Consider the following 19,401-nt stretch of genomic DNA (forward strand, 5'->3'; position numbering starts at 1 on the left):
AGAAATATGCCATACCAAGGGGGGGGGAAGTGGCATGCTGTGCTAAGATAAGCTCCAAGCTATCAAACTTTGACTTGCTACTGTATAATTACACTGCCATTTCATCCAACTCACTCAACTGCTTTTTCACAAGCAACCACATTTATTTTGAAGCTTTGGCATTACTACTAGCTTTGTTGCCTGCTATTTATTTTTGTCATAGGTTCATGCTGGGAATAGAGGTGAATAGGAGATATAGATCCAAAATCATATCACCATAAAACATATTCAATATGGGTTTTTTCAGATCTCCATTTTCACATGCTTTAAAAAACATCTGTTGTTCAAGTTTTCTAACCAAGCACTATTGATTTTAGGATGTCTAGGAAAATACTCAAGACGAAAGGCAAGCTGGCCTCATAAGCAAATCACCTTTTAATGGAAACTTTGAGCAACAGGAATGAAGATATAAAGAACATTATGGTAGATGAGCTGTCAATTTTCTGAACAGAGAGAGGGGTCCATAGAGGTCCAGGCAGTGTAAAGCTACATTACTTCCAGCAGGACACAGGGCAACCTTGAGACTCGTGAAGCAAACTGCTGTGCAGTAAAAAAGAACTCCCCATGGCCTTTAATTTAAACTGCATGTTTCTCACTTGAGAATTTATTTTAGCTCGAATAAAGAAACTACAGTGTTGAGTTTGGTTTGCAACTTATCCTTATTAGGAAAAAAAAAGGAAAAATAAAGGGAAAGTTACAGAACCACATGGGGATGTACTCCTTAAAATGAAAAGTCTGTGTTCACATAGACTTCATCTTACTGGGCTATGTTCTGGCCTCTGTCACCTTTGTCCAACACCAAGGATCTTTTGTGGTGCAAAATGCTGCTCAAAAAACTGTGAAGACCTTGCTATCATGATAAGAGTCTAACAACAGTCCAGGTCACAGAGCCCTGTATTTCTGCAGAAAGTGTACAGGCGAAACTGTGCATGAGAGACCTCAGCCTGCCATCCTCCTCTGTTGAGGTTATACAAGGTCTTGTTCCCAGGGAAACTTTTTTTTTTCTTTTTTTGTTAAATCTGTTTTTGAGTGAGAGCATTAACACCAGAACATCTTTTGAGCTAAGAAAGCATAAATGCTATTTTCTGACTTTTCTCTGGTGGAGCATGGCCATCCAAACACTCCAGCTGAGGAGAGGAAGGCTCAGCATCAGCCTGCACCTATAACATCCCTTGCTGCCTCCGTTCTGCTGCCATGAAACAAGAGCTAATGATAAAAGCTTGTTTGCCACAAGAACAAAAATAATGTTGAAAAAGTCAGACTAAGTCCTAGTAACTACTTCTTCTAAAAGAGAGGGCTGGCTGCAGCTCTGAATTCTGAGTTTCTCAGCAAGATTAAGATTTTTTCTTTGCTCTGTTAGACTGAAATTTGCTGGAAAAAACACCCTAAAGAAGGAGTCAGGAGGCATAGAGGGAAGGTAGAATAAAGCTGAGGATCTGATAATTCAAAGAGCAAATTAATGACTAAATTATAGTAAAAAATTCGCAAATATAACATCACTGTATAACAAGGGCTCAGAAACTGAGGCAAGTTGTAAGGAATTCAAAGAATATCCCTAGTCACATTATCAAATGTAAAATGTGAACAATACTGCCATTAGTTTTGTTCTTATTATTCTCCACAGGAAATTTTGATTTTCAGTAGAAACGTGTTGGCCAAACTTAAAATACACTGAGTCGAAACCACAATTCCTTGTCCTTATAAAAACTATGGTTTACACACCTGATGTCACACTCTTTTCTATAGGGACAGCTTTTCTGCATGGAAATATGTTTATTTAACCAGTCAGTTTGACACAGACTTTCTTGCTGACATTAAATTTTCACTTATCATTACTTCTGAGAACTGTTTTCTATCATTCCATTGGGCAAGAAGCCTTGCCTCAGACATCCAGGTTTTATAATATAATAACAGGAGCAAAGCAACATATTTGAGCACAGGGTACTAAACAACCAGGGAATCTAAACCTACTCAGATTTAACAAAACCTCTCCTCAGCACCAGGAGTTATTGAAAACACATCAAACATGCTTTGTAGAACACATTCCCACGGGCATTTGATTCAAGACCAAGATCACGATCTCTCAGTCGTGGGCGACCACCTGTTGGCCTACATGCAGGTTGTACCAAAGATCACACAGCACTGGAATTAAGGCTGTTTACCACAGATAAAAATAATCTCCCATGGCAGATGATGGAAACAACTCCCCAGGCAGAAAGAATCACAATTGGCACCTTCTTCCGTAGCAGCAGGCACACCACTCACACCTTGCCCCCTCTCACACGGTGCTCGCCAAGAGCAGTGCACGTTTGTAACCCCAAATCTGGGACTCTAACAGAAGACACCAGTTACTGTGGCTGTGGAGAGGGCAAGAGGAGATACCAAGGGCCTGGCAGGCGTCCCCACCCTCAGACACACATGCAATGGCTGCGTGTGTGTCGAGGTGGAGAAGTACCTCTGGCAGCTGTGTCTGGGCTGGGTCTGACCGTGGCTGCTGGCACACAGGCAGGAGGGCCCCCTCCAGGATCTAACCTGCCTGGGAAGGACAGAGGCGGTGAAATCAATGCCCACAAATAAGCTCAGGCCCCATCCTGTGAGCTGCCTGGGACACAGCCCCGGAGAGATACTGGAGCTTTAGCAAAACAGTGGTGGTGCCAGAAGCAGCACAGAGATCCCGGAAGATGATGCTGGTTCCTGCAGGTATCCTCCTGTCACCCAGAACCACCTGACTGGACTGACACTCTCCTTCCATCCCTTCCCAGGCCCAGCACACAAGCTCACTCTTCTGCTCCCTGGGCTTTTCCACCCCTTGGCTGCCCATGCACGTGGATGCGCACGGCGCCTTCATCCAGACACTCAGCACATTCCCTTCTGAGATAGCGAAAAGGATTTTTCAAATAAGTGCTATAAAAAGTTTCCATGTGCTGCACCTTTCAGAAACACATTGATTTGTCCAACTATGAAACAGTTACAGAGTATGATATCAAAGCATTTTCAAAAGCATTGCTACAATATCCTGGCAGCAAACAGCTGCATTTTTCATCCTTCTGATTCACCCTCAAGAAGCAATTCATAACAGCCTTGGACTCACTCCAGTGCTAAATACATGTTCTACCTAGGCGTGATCACACTCAGCCTGCGGCTCCCTGCCCTCTTCCATTCCACTGGACCAGCCCTGTGGGGCCCCAGCATTTCCCACCTCGTCTCCCTGGTTACAGACCACTGCTACCCGATGTCCCTTGGCCACCCACTCTTTCCACTGGGATAAAGTCCCCCAAAGCAGCATTATTTCCCTCCCTGCTTCCCCTCTCCTAGTTTGACATCCTTTTGAAGGCCACCTTCATGGTGGTGCTTGGGAGAAGGCAAGGTCCCCTACTCCACATGGAGTACAGGGAGCAGAGCTGTTGGGAGCTCATGGCCTGTCCTTCTTCCTTCCCACTCCTTCCTTTGAGAAGAGAGCAGAAAACTGAGTTTGAATACCTAAACTCTGAATTCATCAATCAATCAATCAATCAATCAATCAATAAAAATATCAGCATTTTCCGAAGAGCCACTGCAGCAAATGGGCACAGCCAAAGGGAACAGAATGCCACTGAGTCAAGGCTATGGCTTTGAGAGCTCTGATGAGAAGCCCCACAAGGAGAAAAGAGATTTGTCTCATCTTCCACGTTGCTTTCACTGAACCAACAACTAACTCTAGCTTATTAAAAGCTACAATGATAACTGAGTCAAGGAGTTTTGCATCTGTGCTTGAAATAAGATTTGAGTTATGCATAAGAACAGATAAGTATCTAAAAAATAAATCAACTCCTTCCAGTCAAACCTGTGCCCTCTCTCCTCATATGGGACAGGAGAAAAGAGAAAATATCTAAGTTTTCTTGCCAGATGCCATGCAAATCCATTGATGTGGTCTGAAAACACTTTAGGTTTTAGCTCTAACCTTCATCACCAACAGAACCATGCACACTGCAAACACGAATGGGTTCATGTCTTCACTGCTTTCTGAGGTGATGGAGTAAAATGTAGTGCTTCATCTCTAACATCTCTGCTGCCAAACCTGGGTCAAGACCATCAGCTCTTTATTGTGCCATTATAACAGAAGAGACGCCTCCATGAAACCAGGACATAAACCCATCTCTTCCACAGAGAATGGTGAGATGTCAGAACTTTGTGCTTTTCCTGGCAGTGAGCTCAAACTAAGGGCAACACCACAGCCCCGAGGCATTGCTGGGCAGGTGAGAACCCCCAGTCCTCCCCAGCACCCAGAGCCCAGGCACCATGGGGGAGGTAATGGGAGAAATGGCCACACATCTGAGGATTTCACAAGCCCCTGGATTCAGGGCAGATGCCATTTACACCAGCCAACCAACTGGCTGGGCTGTGCTTCAAAAGTATATAAATCCACAGCAGGATTTTTTCAGAGGTCCAGCTTTACATTCTTCACAATATTTTGTGGATACAGAAAAAACTATTTTCAAATAATGAAAGAAAATATTGAAAATTAAGGCAAGTCTATAATGAAAAAAAGAGAAGAAACTGTCATCCTCCGTCGCCTTTAAATTAGCATCAATATTGTTTTAAGGGAAAAAGTCTTCCACATCACAGTATGCCCTATTGCAAAAGGAAAAAAACAAATAGCACGTAAATATTTCCTTCGAGCTGCATTTTAATTTAACTCCATTAGGAAGTCAGGAAACATTTCATCCTCCATGCTGCAGCAGTTCCTAAGGACACCTATTTTGCTGCCCAAACTAACCAAGTGGTGGCTGGCAGGAGGGCCAAGAGCAGGAAGGGAAGGTAGAGCAGCAAAAGAAACAAAGGAATGCTGTGGAGCGCCAATTTTGTTACCCAAATTATTTACTTACCAACTTCAAAGGGATGCAAAAGGAGAAGGAGGTCAAACAAACCACATGGCATGTTTTCCTCTCCTCTTCACAGGCGTTATTTACTGTAATGTCCCTCTTAAAGTAGAAATGAGAAAGAAGAAAATGACCTCCAACTGGTTCTGTGGCGATTCCATAAACCACAAATTCCCACCACGTGCGGTTGCAATCACCCCCACAGCCAATGAGACTGTGGCTGGGAACTGGCTTTCCTCAGGATGTCTCCTGCAGCCAGCCTCAGGAGATGCTCTGCCTCAAACATATGAAAAGTTATTTTGGTAACTAGTTGGATTGCCATCATCAAGTTAAGAAAAAACCCTGACAAACCCTTCTGAATGTCTTATCTAGCAATGTAGCAGCTTACATCCATGCTACCATTCTTCAAAGTTTGAGGTTTCAACCATTGCAGCACAGCCATCTGGGAGTAGTGAGGGAAATCTTTCCAGCTACGTGGCAGCGACTTTGCAGGATTGCTACAACTGACCTGGGCAGACTTTACTACCCCAGAAACATCTCATTTTTGCAGAAATTCACAAAGACAGATACATACCAACATCTGAGATTTTATTTATTTAGCTGCTAAAAGGTGAAAAGAAAGAAGGCATCGCCTTATAAGCAAATTCTTGTATCAGCAGGAAGCCATGTCCACAAAGAGAGAACTTTACACTCAGCATGCAGGTTTGAAACCCGAAGGAGTAGTAAAGTCTTTCTTACACTAACACAAATGTGAATCACGATCTGGTTCCACTGCAATCTGTGAAAGACAGGCAGCACCAGAGTACATGTCAAAAATAAGTATGTTTTAGTCACTGCTTCCAGGACTTAGGCACTATACCCAAATGTAGCCCGCCACAGAAGTGAGCTTCAGTACTGGAATTTGCTTTTCAGCACTCTAAATACAGCACTCTTGAGCTTGTGGGTGTGAGAAAACTTCTATGCCTTTTTAACTGCTGAAACAAAAGAGATTTGTAATTTATTTATTTACTGCATAGCTTCATTTAAACATTTTTCAATGCTTTCCTCTTATGAAGGTGGCATATTGCCATGACTGACCAGCTCAACATCTTATTGTTGTGCAGGTTTGGACAGATATGAGAATGGAACTACACAGGTATGGAAATTTCAGAGGAATCTTAAGAGCCTTATTTCTGCAAAAGGGAAACTGATTTTTTGTTTTCTAAATAAATGATTACTATGAGATACATGTCCATATTACACACCTCAAGTGCAGCGAAGGCACCGAGTCCATTGTCAAGCACTTCTTGTACCTGCATGCTCAGGAAGAACCATGAAGGACTATAAATAAATGAGAAGATGGCCACATTCCTCCATGAGCCACCCATGCAGGGTAACACAGGACCTTGGTGATGGTTCAGAGTTATGAAGGCTATGAGGAGCAAATATCTCACAGATAGCAGTTTCTTCCTTGCCCCTCTGCCTACAACATCCCGGAAATGTGTCAACAACAGAGGGCTGGAGCAGGAGATGGAGCTCCCTCCCACCCTGTGCAGGGCTGTCCGTGTTCTGGAGGGACATTTTGCCATTAGGGCATCTCCTCCAGTTCTGCTGACTTGAGGCAAACATGAAGTTGGATTTTCATTAAGGGCTTTTCAGGCAAAGTAGGAAATGCTAATCTTAACTAAGAGTCATATCATATATATGCAAATTGTTTGCTCTACTTTCTCCATCTGTTTTTTTCCCAGGTTTTTCTCTGCGCTATGCTTTACTGGAGATTAACTTACAGTATATTGCACCAAATTTGGACTGTGTGGGAAACATATGCTGCAAGCTCAAGGCCAGACTCGAATATTGGGTTGCACAGGAATAGGAATATTCACAGCAGTGTTAAGGACTGACAAACCCACAGGGACAGGAAATTCAGAGACACCAGGGTAAGGAAAGGCTGAAGCAGAGCTGTTCCACTTACAGTAGCAGGTGGGAAAGCAAGATTTCAAAACAGTTTTAATTTGGGCAAGAGGAAATGGCTGAACATGATAGAATGAAACCACACACTCCCCTTATTTTAATATGCAATTACCCTGTTAGTGAGATACGAGTCAAGCAAGAAAGACAGTTATCAATGATGGAGGATGGTCTTTTTTCCTAGAATTCAAATTTGCCCTGACTTACTCGAAAAATCACACAGCCACCTTTTATGCCTGTACACCTAGGTGGAATATGTAATTTGTTGACAAGAAAGGACAAGAGAAAGCACACTACTTTTCTCAAAGTGAATTATACAAACACTCCATTATCACCAAGGTGTAAATACACAAATATCTCAAGAGAAAACAGACTGGTCTGTGATGGAAACAATGAGTGTCATTTATCGGCACAAAAAATTTTTTTATGTCTTTTGACCCAGTGAACCCAGTGTCTAAGAAGCTATTTCCTCCATGGTTGCTGCAAACTAACAAGAAATGGTTTCTTGAAGAAACAATCAAAGAACTACTCTGACCTGAAGCACTGAAAGCAAGAAATGCCTTTTGTCAGTATTGTGACACAACCAGCCTGCTTGATACTCATCCTCAAGGTACTAAACAAAATGGTACATGCAGGAGCTCCATAAGCTTTTGTGATCTTCCCAATTCATTGTGGCTACATAAAGTTGCTGTTAAAGATGTTTTAAATAAAAATAAAAAAAAAAGAAAAAAGGAAAGCAGCTACATCATTACTTAAGTACTACAGCGTTGGTTGTGGCACCGCAATGTGACCCATAGCATAATTTCTGTCTTCTGTGACACGTTAATGAGACTGCATGAAAGGTATTTGCTTATGGATCTGGAAAACAGAGAGTATATTTTATGCCACTCTACGTACACCATTAATACTGAAACTCCAAAATTCCATTTTGACCAGATTTTTTCTGATTAGTAGTAGTATTAAACAATCATATTCTCAACTTTTGAAACAGGATACAACAGAAAGGTCTGAACAGTTTTTCACTCAACTCAAGAGTGAATCTCTTGGTGTAAGTGCTTAGTTTATTTTGATACAGTTTTATTTTGCTTTCCACCTATAAAACACAGCAACTAAGTTTCATCTAAAAAAATAGTGGATTAATTTTCAAAACACAAGCATTAGCAAGAACCATGAGTTTAAACATGTCTCTTCTGTCTGTGCTGAAATGCTACTAGATCAGTAAATGCTGATTCCTTGGGTTTGAAAACGTTAACACCTACAACCACTCAAAAAGCCTTCAGTAGCTGAGGCATTTGAACTCCAATTCTCTGTAGCATGCTGACACAAGAGACATGGGATTATACAAGCCCCTGCACTTGGGAGGAAGCTGAGACAACAGGGAAGGCAACAGCTCAAATGTGAACCATGGGCCTTGCTGCTAAAGCATCCCAGCAGAGGGAAACCCGCAGGATGACTGGATTTATTTTGCAAGTTAAAATATATTTTTGCAGACCTAAAGGACAAAGTGTGGACTTTTTGCTGTTGTTATATATGTCATTTTACAAGTGAGGTGTTGGCAATTATTAAGGCAAAACAACATACCAACACAGAAGTGGTGTGGCACCAGAGCAAAACACGAGTAATTTCAGGCAGAGGCCACACATCTCCTTTCTGCAGTTAGTGCAGCTGCAACAACAAGACTCAGGCACGTAACAAAGCCATTCTGTTCGGGTGGGTGAAGAAATCCACCTATGTTTCCAGCTTTTTGAAGTCTCTGCTGCTACTCCATGAAGAAAAGGTTTGTTTGATTTCTGACAGGACACACACAAGCCTTTGTATAGCATGAGGGATCACATCCAGAATTCCCCATGTGTTTTTGTAATTTGAAATAAAACAAACAAACAAAATTTTTATTCAGTAGACATGAACATCTGGAAGATGACATCAACATGACTTCAACTTTAATGTCAAAGCATTAGACTGAAATCCAACACTGTTGAACAATTTGTGGTGGAAATGCCAGAAACTTGAACATCGTGGAATAAAACTGTGATGGATATGAGGTTTCTGCAACAACTGAGGGAAGAAACAATGTTTTAGAGTTTAGTTGAACACCTGATGGACACTAATGTAATTACAAATGTAGCTTGGACTGAAATATGTGATACTAAATATAAAAACGAACACCCTAGTCCTGTAGGAGGCCTGGGGACTGGGTTTCTAGCCTTGCCCTGTTCTGCTTTCCCCATTTATTCTCCTGTCCCTCATCATGGTTGGTTTGAAAACACCTTCACTTGAAGCTCTTTGGACATAGTAAACACTGCACAGCATGGGCGCACTCATCCTTCTCTGTGCCTATGTGGGGGAGCAGAATGGAGCTGCCACCAGACAGCAATCCCATCAAGGAAACAGAAATAATGAATATGGTCACACTGGGACTGGAAATTTTGCTCAAAGAGGATAAGAAAGTACCACCTCCACCACCAAACTAAGCCTTCATGTCTTGGAAGGAAACTCCTAAGAGGCAACTCCTGGCTCTTTCAAAAGAAGAGACAGGGAAAGAGGCAATAAAAGACCAAAATGCTTCCTCTCCTCAAAACACTCAGCTCCCAGGCCTAATTATACAGGACCAACAATCCTAACCAAAGCTACTGGCAGCCTCTCTCTATGTACAAGCATACAGCCAACCTCAAAAATGTGGCTTTAGCACTCACACAATTTTCACAGACAAAAATCATTTTAATTAGATGGTTTGTAACTTCTTTTGAAAGCAAAAATTAAGGTATCTGTATACTCTTAAAACTAGTCAAACCATTATCCTTTTTTTTTTTTTTTTTTTTAATTTAAGCATCACTATTAGCTTGTCCCAGTTTGAAGTTTCCCACTCCCAATTGTAACACCAATTAAACCTTTTGGGGAAGTTGTGTGCTCATTCTTATGCATTGCTATTAATATTTTTTTATTGCAGTTAGTTGGGATCCAACACCATTCCACTGAATCCAGTCAGAAGGATTTTATTTTGATTTTGTCTGGCTTGTTTTATTCTTAGCAGATGGTGCAAACCCATATGTTGATGAGTACATGCCACAGGAGAGCATCTGATCCGATACAGCCAGCCCCAAACTACAGCAATGTCTATGCTGAGGACTTCAGTGCCTGTCACCACACAGGACCACGTTTCTCAGCATGGTGAGAGCTCAGATGGGCTTTCAAAACTATACTAGTCCTGGTACCCAAGATACTTTTGAAAGGTACCTTAGGCATCTCTATACAGTAGCACAACTGTCCTCAGAATTGGTATTTTTTCAAACTAATTTTTACCGTGCTAGTCATGTAACTCAGGTGGACTAAAGGTGACACAGTTTTGGGAAATATAAATGAATATATTTTTGCATATGCAAATCAACAAATAATTTCCATGAAATATGATTCAACAGCCATGCAGGTAACAACTTTCCTAAAGCATCTTTTTCTCCCTGCATTGTCAGAGTGACTCCTGCTGCCCTCCTTGTCTTTGATTTTGTTTGAAATACATCCCCTGATAACCTAAAGAGAAGTACTGACGAAGAGCTTAGAGCTATTTATAGCAAAGTCTGTGTGACTGAAAACATTGCAGTTTTCTTGTGGTGGGTACGCGCATTGCTTATGAACTGCAACTGGAAAACTGTTGCCTCCCTCTTTAGCAATTCTAGTCAGCAATCCCAAGGCAAGAGAGAGGGAGCCAAGGAAGGAAACAGACATAAGGACAAAACGCAAACAAACTGAAAATTTACCAATCACTTATATTCAGGAACTGAAGTGGCGGGTAGGGGGTTTGGGTACAAGAAGGACTCACCTCAATCTGCATTTCAAACTGCTGGAAATGGGCATACAAACTGGATTAGCATGATCACACCGGTATTCTTCAGCAAGGGTTTTGTGCAAGCCCCTGAGAGCAGGCATAATCTCTCGTAATTACTGGATACACTGTTGTCACACTGAATAACAGCATTTCCTCAAAACATATAAAAGTCTACTCCCCACCGATCCTTCCAACTGGGCATTGGGTGCAACTGTCAACAGACCCAGGAATATGGCAAGCAAAGCTCACTCCTGGATGCTGATCTGCAAATCCCACATGAACTAGTTTCATTGCTGTGTTTTATTTGAAGTGAAAATAAATGAGGTACAGCAAGAGCAGTGGCTTAAATCTTGTACTTAGTAGATTAAAATCACCATTCCTCTTATGCCTTCCTACAAACAACCAACCTTCCGATCAGTTTTAAGTCCTACTGGCCAGAAATGCAATAGAAAATGAGTCAAAGACTCTGAAGGACTTAGATTCAACTCTGATTTCTGCTGCCCACAATTACATGGTTCAAGGTCTTGCTCAACAGCACCAGAAGAAAAAACAGGGAATGGTGAAAGGCAAAGATAATGTGTTCAGGTTTGCCTCTCTTCTGCCTTGGGTTCTAACCGCTGGAACAGATTTTTACAAGAGATACCAGGATATGGGATGGCTGTGTGAGGTTGGCAGACAGGGAACAAGATATATTCTGTAGTTGTCAGCAGAGAACCGGCAACTGAAACCCCAAGAGAAGATCGGTGTACAGCAGAATAAAAAGAGAAAAGAACGACCTTTTATTATAAATCCCAAAGCTATTTATTACTCATGAGCAGTCAGAGATGTAGTATTTGTTCCCAGGGGAGACCTACTAAGCCTATAAATATTTTTTAATTAAAATAGTTTCCCTTAATGCTCAGCCTTTCACATTATCATTTTATGGATAGCAAAATCCCACATCCATAGACTCCTCAGACAACACACACATTTAACATATTTTCAAGAACAGAAAGACAGCTGGCACCTGGACTCCACACAGTCAGATATGAGCCATTCCCTGAAATAACCAAGCCATACTAAAAAAAAGGGGTCTTTCCTTAATTTGAAACCAAAGTAAAAGAACAGAAGATATAACAGCCACTTCATCCTTGTTCTGTAGTGCCCCTTAAGAAAAAGTTAAGAGGAAGGTAAAGGCTGCATGTGGTACAGTCAGCTCATGAGGAGTAAGAAAAATGTAATGCTTCAGGTTTTTTTAATGGACATTTTAAAATCAATATACTTAAACCAGTGCATCTTTCTTTGAACCTGCTGGTGGGAAACACCAGTGGTGATGAGATACAGAATTATCTGAAACTCGAGCCTGATTCACTCTGGCACTTCTCCCGCTCCATTCCAACTTTTAAATCAAGTCAAGAAGCTTGTGTAACAGGAAGTTTGTATCCACTTATCTCCTTTCTCCACCGGTGTGACTTTAGAACATTTAGCCCCTAATTTATAGGGTAATAGTAATAAACACAGGAGAACTTCACCGGTGGAGAAATGAAGGGGGGGTGGGGGGGGTGGAATCAGCATCTTTTCTGCTTTCTAGACACAGGACGGATTATCTTGTACTTGTGTTTCCATTCTGTTGATTTGATAGTAGAAACATTTTAAACATGAATAAAACAAAAGTGCTTTTACCCATTAATTGGGAATATGATCAAGAAGGGATATTCATACCTACTACCGTGGTACCGTATGCACCAAAACCCCCTGAAATCCCAGCAGATTTACTCACTTGCTCCCCAAATGACTTCTCCCTGGTGCCATTGAGTGAGGGACAAGCATTGGTGAAAGAGAAAACAAAACCCCCCCTCAAAACACTGATGAAAAGAGGGGATTAAGGGAATGTTTTTTCTTTGCTACATTTGTTTCCTGGAACATACCAAATTGGAATCCCAGCACATCGAGGACAGAACAGCAAAGCTACCATGAAGCTAGCAAGTGGCAACACGACTCAAAACAACTTCTCCCTTTTGTGAAGATGCGTATCAGAAACCCCTGTTAATAGGAGGTTATGGGAAGAACAGGTACTTTCTGCCGAAGTACTTTCTGCCAATGCCTATACACAGCTAATGCATAGTAACTGGGTTCTGGAATTTGCAGCCAAGTCGGAACATTAATACGGGTCTTCTACGCTATTTGAATGCATTGTCAAGCTCATTATGATGCTTAGTTTCCAGTATTAGCTATTTTATCGATAGCTGCCAGCGAGGTCTTCTAAGACGGGTGCATCAGGCCACGCAATGCTAGAGGCTGCAACTTCGCGGTCGGAGATGTCAGCTGTACCGGTAATTTACACAGGAAACTTAAAAACACAGTGTAAAGAGAATGGTACCCGCACTCTGTTCGCAACAAACTGACCATCACAAAAAGTCTCGTAACATCCCCTTGAGATTCCTACAAAACTTCGTCCCGGCACGAGTATGGGCACTGCACTTTCTCCCCGAGGCAGCAGGAGAGCAGAGCTGCCTGTACGTGGCTGTGGGACAGGGGCTGCCGGCCCCAGCCCCAGCAGACGCGGTGCTGCGCTGACCGAGCGCCGCCCGCCGCGCCCGGGGCTCCCGCCGGGGCTGACGAGGCGCGGCCACAGCCGGCGCCCAGGTGGGCTCCCGCTGCCTCCTGCACGCAACTTGCCGGAGACTTTTTCACCGCTTATTTGACTTATTATTATTTAAAAAAAAAAAAAAAAAAAAACTAGATAGTCCTAGTATACATTTACCGTAAGGCTGGTTACCCCTTTAATCTCGCAGCTACTCAGACACAGGGATAAACCCGGCGAGGATTAACCAGGTCAGCTATATACAGCCCTGAGAGCAGCTCAGGCTACGCTCCCGCAGAGCGGCGAGGCGCGGACGGCGGGGCCAGCCCGCAGCACCCCTCCGCTCGCCCCCGGCGCGGGGAGCCCCCGGGGCCGCGCCCGCCGACCCTCCCCGCCAGGCCCCGCACTCACCAAGCGTCTCCGCCCGCAGCCAGAGCGGGGCCGAGGCTCCGAGCAGCAGCGAGAGCAGCAGCGAGGGGGCGGCCCGCGCCCCCCCGGCGGGGCCCATGGCTCCGGCTCTCGGCCGGGCGGGCAAGGCACAACTTCCCCACTTCCCTCCTGCTCCTTTCTCTTCCTCTCCTCTTCCTCCTCCTCGTTGGGGCGGCTCCGGAGCCTGCCCGCGCTGCCGCGGAGCGGGGCGGCCGCCTCCCGGCATCCTTCCCCCCCGCAGGTGTTTCTGCGGAGGCGGAGAAGGGCCCGTGCGGGGCTGCCTCTGGCCCCGCGCCCCGCCGCTGGCCGGGCTGCAGCGCCGCCGCCTCCCGCCTCCCCGGCCTGGGGCTGGGGGTGGAGAGAGGAAACGGGAGAAGGGGAAGCGCCACTATTCCCATTGGGCTGCCGCTCGGGGTATCTCCTCCTCCTGCCGCGGACCGAGGGGCCGGCGCGGCCCCGCCGCCCCCTCCCCTCGCCGAGGGCTTCTTCTCCCACCCGCCGCCGCTCTGGGGTGCTGCGCCGGGGTCGCGGCGTTTCCCCAAACCCGTGCGGCCCCCGGCATCGCCTGCGAGCCCCGAAGCTGGCAAGCCAAGTACATGCCCACATATATATGTGCACACGCACCCGCGTATACGCGTATGTTCTTGAGCAAAAAGGATTGTTTTGCCGTTTGCAGGCTAATTCCCAGGCGTCGCTCCCGCTGCCACGGCGGGAAGGGGCGCCGCAGGGTGTGACACGGGCGGGGCCGGAGGGCAGCGCGCCCGGACGGGGCGAGCGGGAGCGTCCGGCCCCTTCAGCACAGCTGGGGTCGCGATCCGGCTCCTCGGTCCCGAGGAGGTAACTCCACGCAGGTTTGCAAACCGTACGGTTAACCTGCGCCAGCAGTGCTTGTTACAATCATGGGCTGAATTAAATCGGAGTTTTCTAAAGTATGCCGTGGGCATCTGTCTGGGTGGGACCTTGACTGCCCTGCTCTGAAGAAACCCGTGGCACAGGGAGGGTTGCAGATGCACGGTAGGGAACACAGTGCCAGCAGCCGCAGGAGACGCGAATGTTAAGCAGGCCCCGGTGGTTTGCCTTTTAAAAGCACGCTGGAGAATGGAAGGTGGGCTGTTTGACTCTTGTACAGTCTTTTCGGGAATGGGTTGCTGTGGGGCAGGTGGATTCACACTGCTGGCAGGTCAGGAACACTGCGCTGCTATGCTAAAATGAAGAACAGAATTAACTTGTATGTCAGAGACAACATTGCTAGATTTTATATTATGTTAGAAAGAGTGGAGTTTGGTAAACCTTTATTCTAATTGAGCTCTTGTTTTGTAAGTGTTAATGTCTGTTTTTTAACTTTTCAGACACCATATGTGATCAGGCATATTTTTTGCCATGTACCCAGTACATTATATTCTTGGTATGTGTATTTAACACACGTTGTTAGTATTTGAGACTTACCCTTTTAAAAGAGAGCTTGAAATCTAGACTAAAATGTTAGAGATGGTATAAGGCAGAGAGAGAGTTTGTTAGTGCAGCAGTTTGGTGGTCAGACTAATCCTCACTGGATTTGCCAACAAATGCCAGCATCCTTCTGGTTGAAGGAGGTTGGGAATATGGGTTACTCTCTCCAAGACTCTGAAAGCTGAGGGACTTTTGAAGATGAGTGTGTCCATGTGAGTGAAAGTGGCCTGTTCTTGTTCTTGTACCTGCGTCACAGACCGTCAGGAGCAAATCCATACAAATGAGGGTGATTATGGAGACAAAGGGCCCAGAAAGTCGAAGTGCAACAGCCTCAAACTGGATTTAAAGACCCCACATAAGTGGTGAAAATATTGTGGTCACAGAAAATAGTTTTTCCAATACAGAATTCTGATTCAAAACCTACAAATGAGACTCGGCATAAATGGAAACATGAGGAAGAGAGATGGATAGAATAAAACATATGTAGCAAAACATATATAATCTTTGAAAGAGTAGTAGTTGTTGAAAAGCAATATAGCAACATATGAGTGTGGATTGTTTTGTATTAGCAGGCAATCAAAACCCGTCAGTTCTATGTGGGTTGGTGCTGGGAATTATACTGATTTGTATTGCATCAACTGAGATCTAGAATATATTCCCTAGAAATAGTGCCAGGTTCTAGTTATATTTGTTAGGGGTTACCATAATTATGGACAGAACAGTCCTGCAGGTCCATCCCAATTAACCTTAGGGAGGCAGTACTGGGACAACCTGGCTTTAGTAATCTTGGGCAATTTAATGTGCAAAACATTTTGCCAGGGAGCTTGCAGACAGTGTCACTAGTGTTGATCTCTCCACAGAACTTGGATGGTCGATAATTGTAGAGGCAAGTTAGGAGCCTTGGAAGGCTGAAAGGGTTTTTGCCTGTCACACACCTCCAGGAGGCTAGGAACAAGAGGGAAGGAAGATTGGCAGATACCATGAAAGGAGGCTTTCTTCATCTCCTGGGCATCAGAAGCTTGGCAGTGCCCTCTGAGACAGAGAGATAATGATTTGATTCACAGTTATTTATATTTCAATGACTCGTAGTGAAATGATAAGTCATGCCCTTGAGACCGGGGTTGTAAAATGTCTGGGAGTGGTATTTGTTTTCTGTTCATGGCCACTAAGGAGAGCACTGGTGGAGGAAAAGCGTGCAGGCTGCCTTTTCAAGCTTCTCACCACTCTGAGCTCAGCTGGAGCTGGTTGCTTGTCCAAGGCCACGTGTTTCCTGTTGCAAACGTGCAGTGCTCATGGGGAAGCCCTGCTCTTCTCGCAGGTGTTGGCAGCACAGCTTTCCTATTAACTTCAGCAGGATAATAATAATGCAATCAGTGAAGCAGCTTCTGTATTATTTATTTTTGCTATTAAATTCTCATTACTATGCCCTCTCTCTGTCAGTTTTCAATATGCTGTAGGCGAGGAACTTACTGTCAGCTTCCAAGATTAAATAATCATTAAGATGAATGAAGCAGTTTATAGCTCTCAAAGTTGCTATTCACAAGGAGGACTTGTGTAACCCTTGTCATATTGCTACACAGGTTCGTGTGTACTTTTCCAAATTTCTCTTTGTAAAGAGGAGAGTTAAATCCACCTTTTAAATAAATATAGTTTTAAGGGCAATTGCTTTGAGTTTAGGCGAAATATTAGTTCAGAAAGAAGGTATACATTGAGCCTGTCTAATACGTTGTCACACCGTGGGAGCTTCACAACAGGAAAACTCCCTGCCAAACCACTTCTGACAGCTTAATGCAATTGACTTTGGTGATTGACACTGACTTAATTTGGAGGAGACCTGATTCACCCAAACACATAGCTACTTTTTATAATGAGCATATGCCTTTCCTTTACAGGTAAGTTTCCGAGGGCATAGAGTTTCCAAGAGTTAGGAGTATTTTGTGTGTTTGTTGCAAATGGTATTAACTGAATCATCTACAGCAAGATAATGTGTCTCATCGTTCATTGTATGGATACCTTTACTGTGCAGCCACCTGCAAATGAGCAATTGAGTTTTTACTCCACAGACCTTTGACCTCAGGATGAACAAACAGCGAGTGAGGACTCCAGGACAAAATCAGCTGCAAACATTCTAGAAGGTGGATGGTCAGTGTAGGGACATACTCAGGTTTCATGTGTAGACTTGTGCAGTCTCTAGCTCCGTGGATGTACTTTCTTGACCAATATGTTTTATATACTGTTGCAGAATTGTATATAACACACAGAGAAAGAGCTGCTTCTAAGCAGACCTAAATCGTCTGATGAGTCCTTGTCTCCCCTGTGTGATGTTAAATTTATAGTTTGTCTGGGGCAAGTGGCAGGGGAGGAAGGAAAAAGAAAAAAACACTGCAGAGTTCACCTAATCTTATCTTGCAAGCTTGACTCTGTGTATATTCTTCCTTTCAAAAGCATCTTGTTCTGTACAGGTTCTAGGGAAAAAAAAAAAAAATAGAAACCAATACTTTATACAAAGAGGTTTAAGTTTCATCTTAATGGGGCAGTCTTGCTTTTGTGCAGCTAACAGGAAAGTTCCTGTTCTTAGTAAGTGGAAAGCTTTTTCTTTGCATAGAAGAAGGGGGAGGAATTGAAAACACGAGGTGGAGAGGACCCGAGGTTACAAATTACAAAACACAAGAACAATTCTAGACATTGAGAGGTATGTTAATCTCTTCATTAGCAGAAGGATAGCTTGCAGATTGAGAGGCTTTTTAGCAGTCTTTTTACAGGGGCCAGATTTTGCATTTTCACTGGGGCAAAAGCAAATGGTATAGTGGATTTACAGGATAAAGCCAAGAACAAAATGCTGTGGTTGCTGATCTCCATGTATTCAGGGTCTGTGTTCTGCCAGAAGTGTGTGTGGTGGTTATATAAAAAAACAGAAAATAAAACACATAAAGTAAAATAATGAAATGTGTCTAGATGCATTTGTATACACTACATGAGGAGTCCTCTCTGTTAAAAAATATCAGACTACATCAAAGTCAGTGCTGCCACAAGGCTGTGGCATGGCTGAGGAGGTTTAGCAAATTCCTTGAGATATACATGAATTATTCTGTGTATGTAGAGTGTTTTATGGATAGAATGCTCTATGCTTTGCTTTTATTGTTGGACTCTAAGACCTTGCCGGTGGGGCAGCATGCACATTTCAGCCTGTAAAACACCACCCTCCACTAAGGCCTGCATACCATGAGGAGATGGACTGACCTCCAGAACTCCTCTGGATATTCACCTAACTACTGCTGCAAAATATTTTGCAATTTACCCATTGTAATTAGGAAAAATCTACCCATTTATAGTAAACTGTGGGACTGTGCCCCCCTTCTCAGAGCCAGCCTGAGTTTTGGCGAATTTCATGTTAGCATTTTCCCTTCTTGCTTAATGTAAGCATCCCTCTGCAAGTGTGAAAATGTCCAGGAGGGAAGGAGTCAGTAAAATAACATTTCCACTTTTCAAGTAGTTCTGAGCAAGTAGCTAAGAGGATATAATGACCAAATGCTTCCTTGATACTTTAAGGCAAACATGAGGCAAGAATCAGGCAGAAAAAAACATCTGATGGAAGAAACAGTTTAACTTGCGCTAGCACAGGTCACACTGCCTGCACCCACATGGGTGAGCTGGAACCATATAGTGTCATTATGTAATTACACTTGTAACAAACTTCCCATGGGGGAGAGACCGTAAATATTCTTAGACCTTAAGAACATGGAAAAAGAAATTACAGGCAATAAATTCTGGGAGAGAAAACTAAACTGCAGCAGGCTTAAGGACTTTTGTCTTTTCAGCAGCAGAGAACTATAGGTCTTGTCTGGGTGGGGGTGATAACAGGGCCCTTCCCAGCACTGGTAGAGAATGTCTATGGGATAATTGGATGCTAAGAGGCAGCCTCATTCACTGCAACCGCAGCAGTTGGGTGTAACTCTAATGAGAGTCATATAGGGGATGAATGTGCACTTTTCATCACTTTAATTGCTGTAACCTATCCAATCATGTCACCTATTATGATGTAATTATGAGATCAAGTTGAAGACTAATCATTTGTCCCACTGCCACATATTTTGCAGTTTCTCACAGCTGCTTGGTAGTCTAAGGTCATAATTTTTCATACTTTCAAGGAAAATGAAATAGAGTTGTTAATCATCTGGATTTTGAAGACAATCAACAAAACATGCTATGCTGCTGTCAAGAAATATGGAGCAGAATGTTCCTTTTCATTTAAACATATTGTTTTATGGTCGCCTTGAAAAATATGATCTAGAGAT

The 19,401-nt window shown here is 43.7% G+C and overlaps 1 protein-coding gene across 1 annotated transcript in view; it reads right to left on the reverse strand.

Annotated features, from left to right (window-relative positions):
• DCBLD1 (discoidin, CUB and LCCL domain containing 1) overlaps positions 1-14,403 on the reverse strand; it is a 47,371-nt gene extending 32,968 nt beyond the window's left edge. The window contains exon 1 of the mRNA XM_040060675.1: positions 14,282-14,403. The gene's annotated coding sequence lies outside the window, so the exon portion shown is untranslated. The remainder of the gene's footprint in view (positions 1-14,281) is intronic.
• Between the last annotated feature and the right edge of the window lie 4,998 nt (positions 14,404-19,401).

Source organism: Hirundo rustica, chromosome 3 (assembly GCF_015227805.2).
Source record: "Hirundo rustica isolate bHirRus1 chromosome 3, bHirRus1.pri.v3, whole genome shotgun sequence".
Classification (NCBI taxonomy): Eukaryota; Metazoa; Chordata; class Aves; order Passeriformes; family Hirundinidae; genus Hirundo; species Hirundo rustica.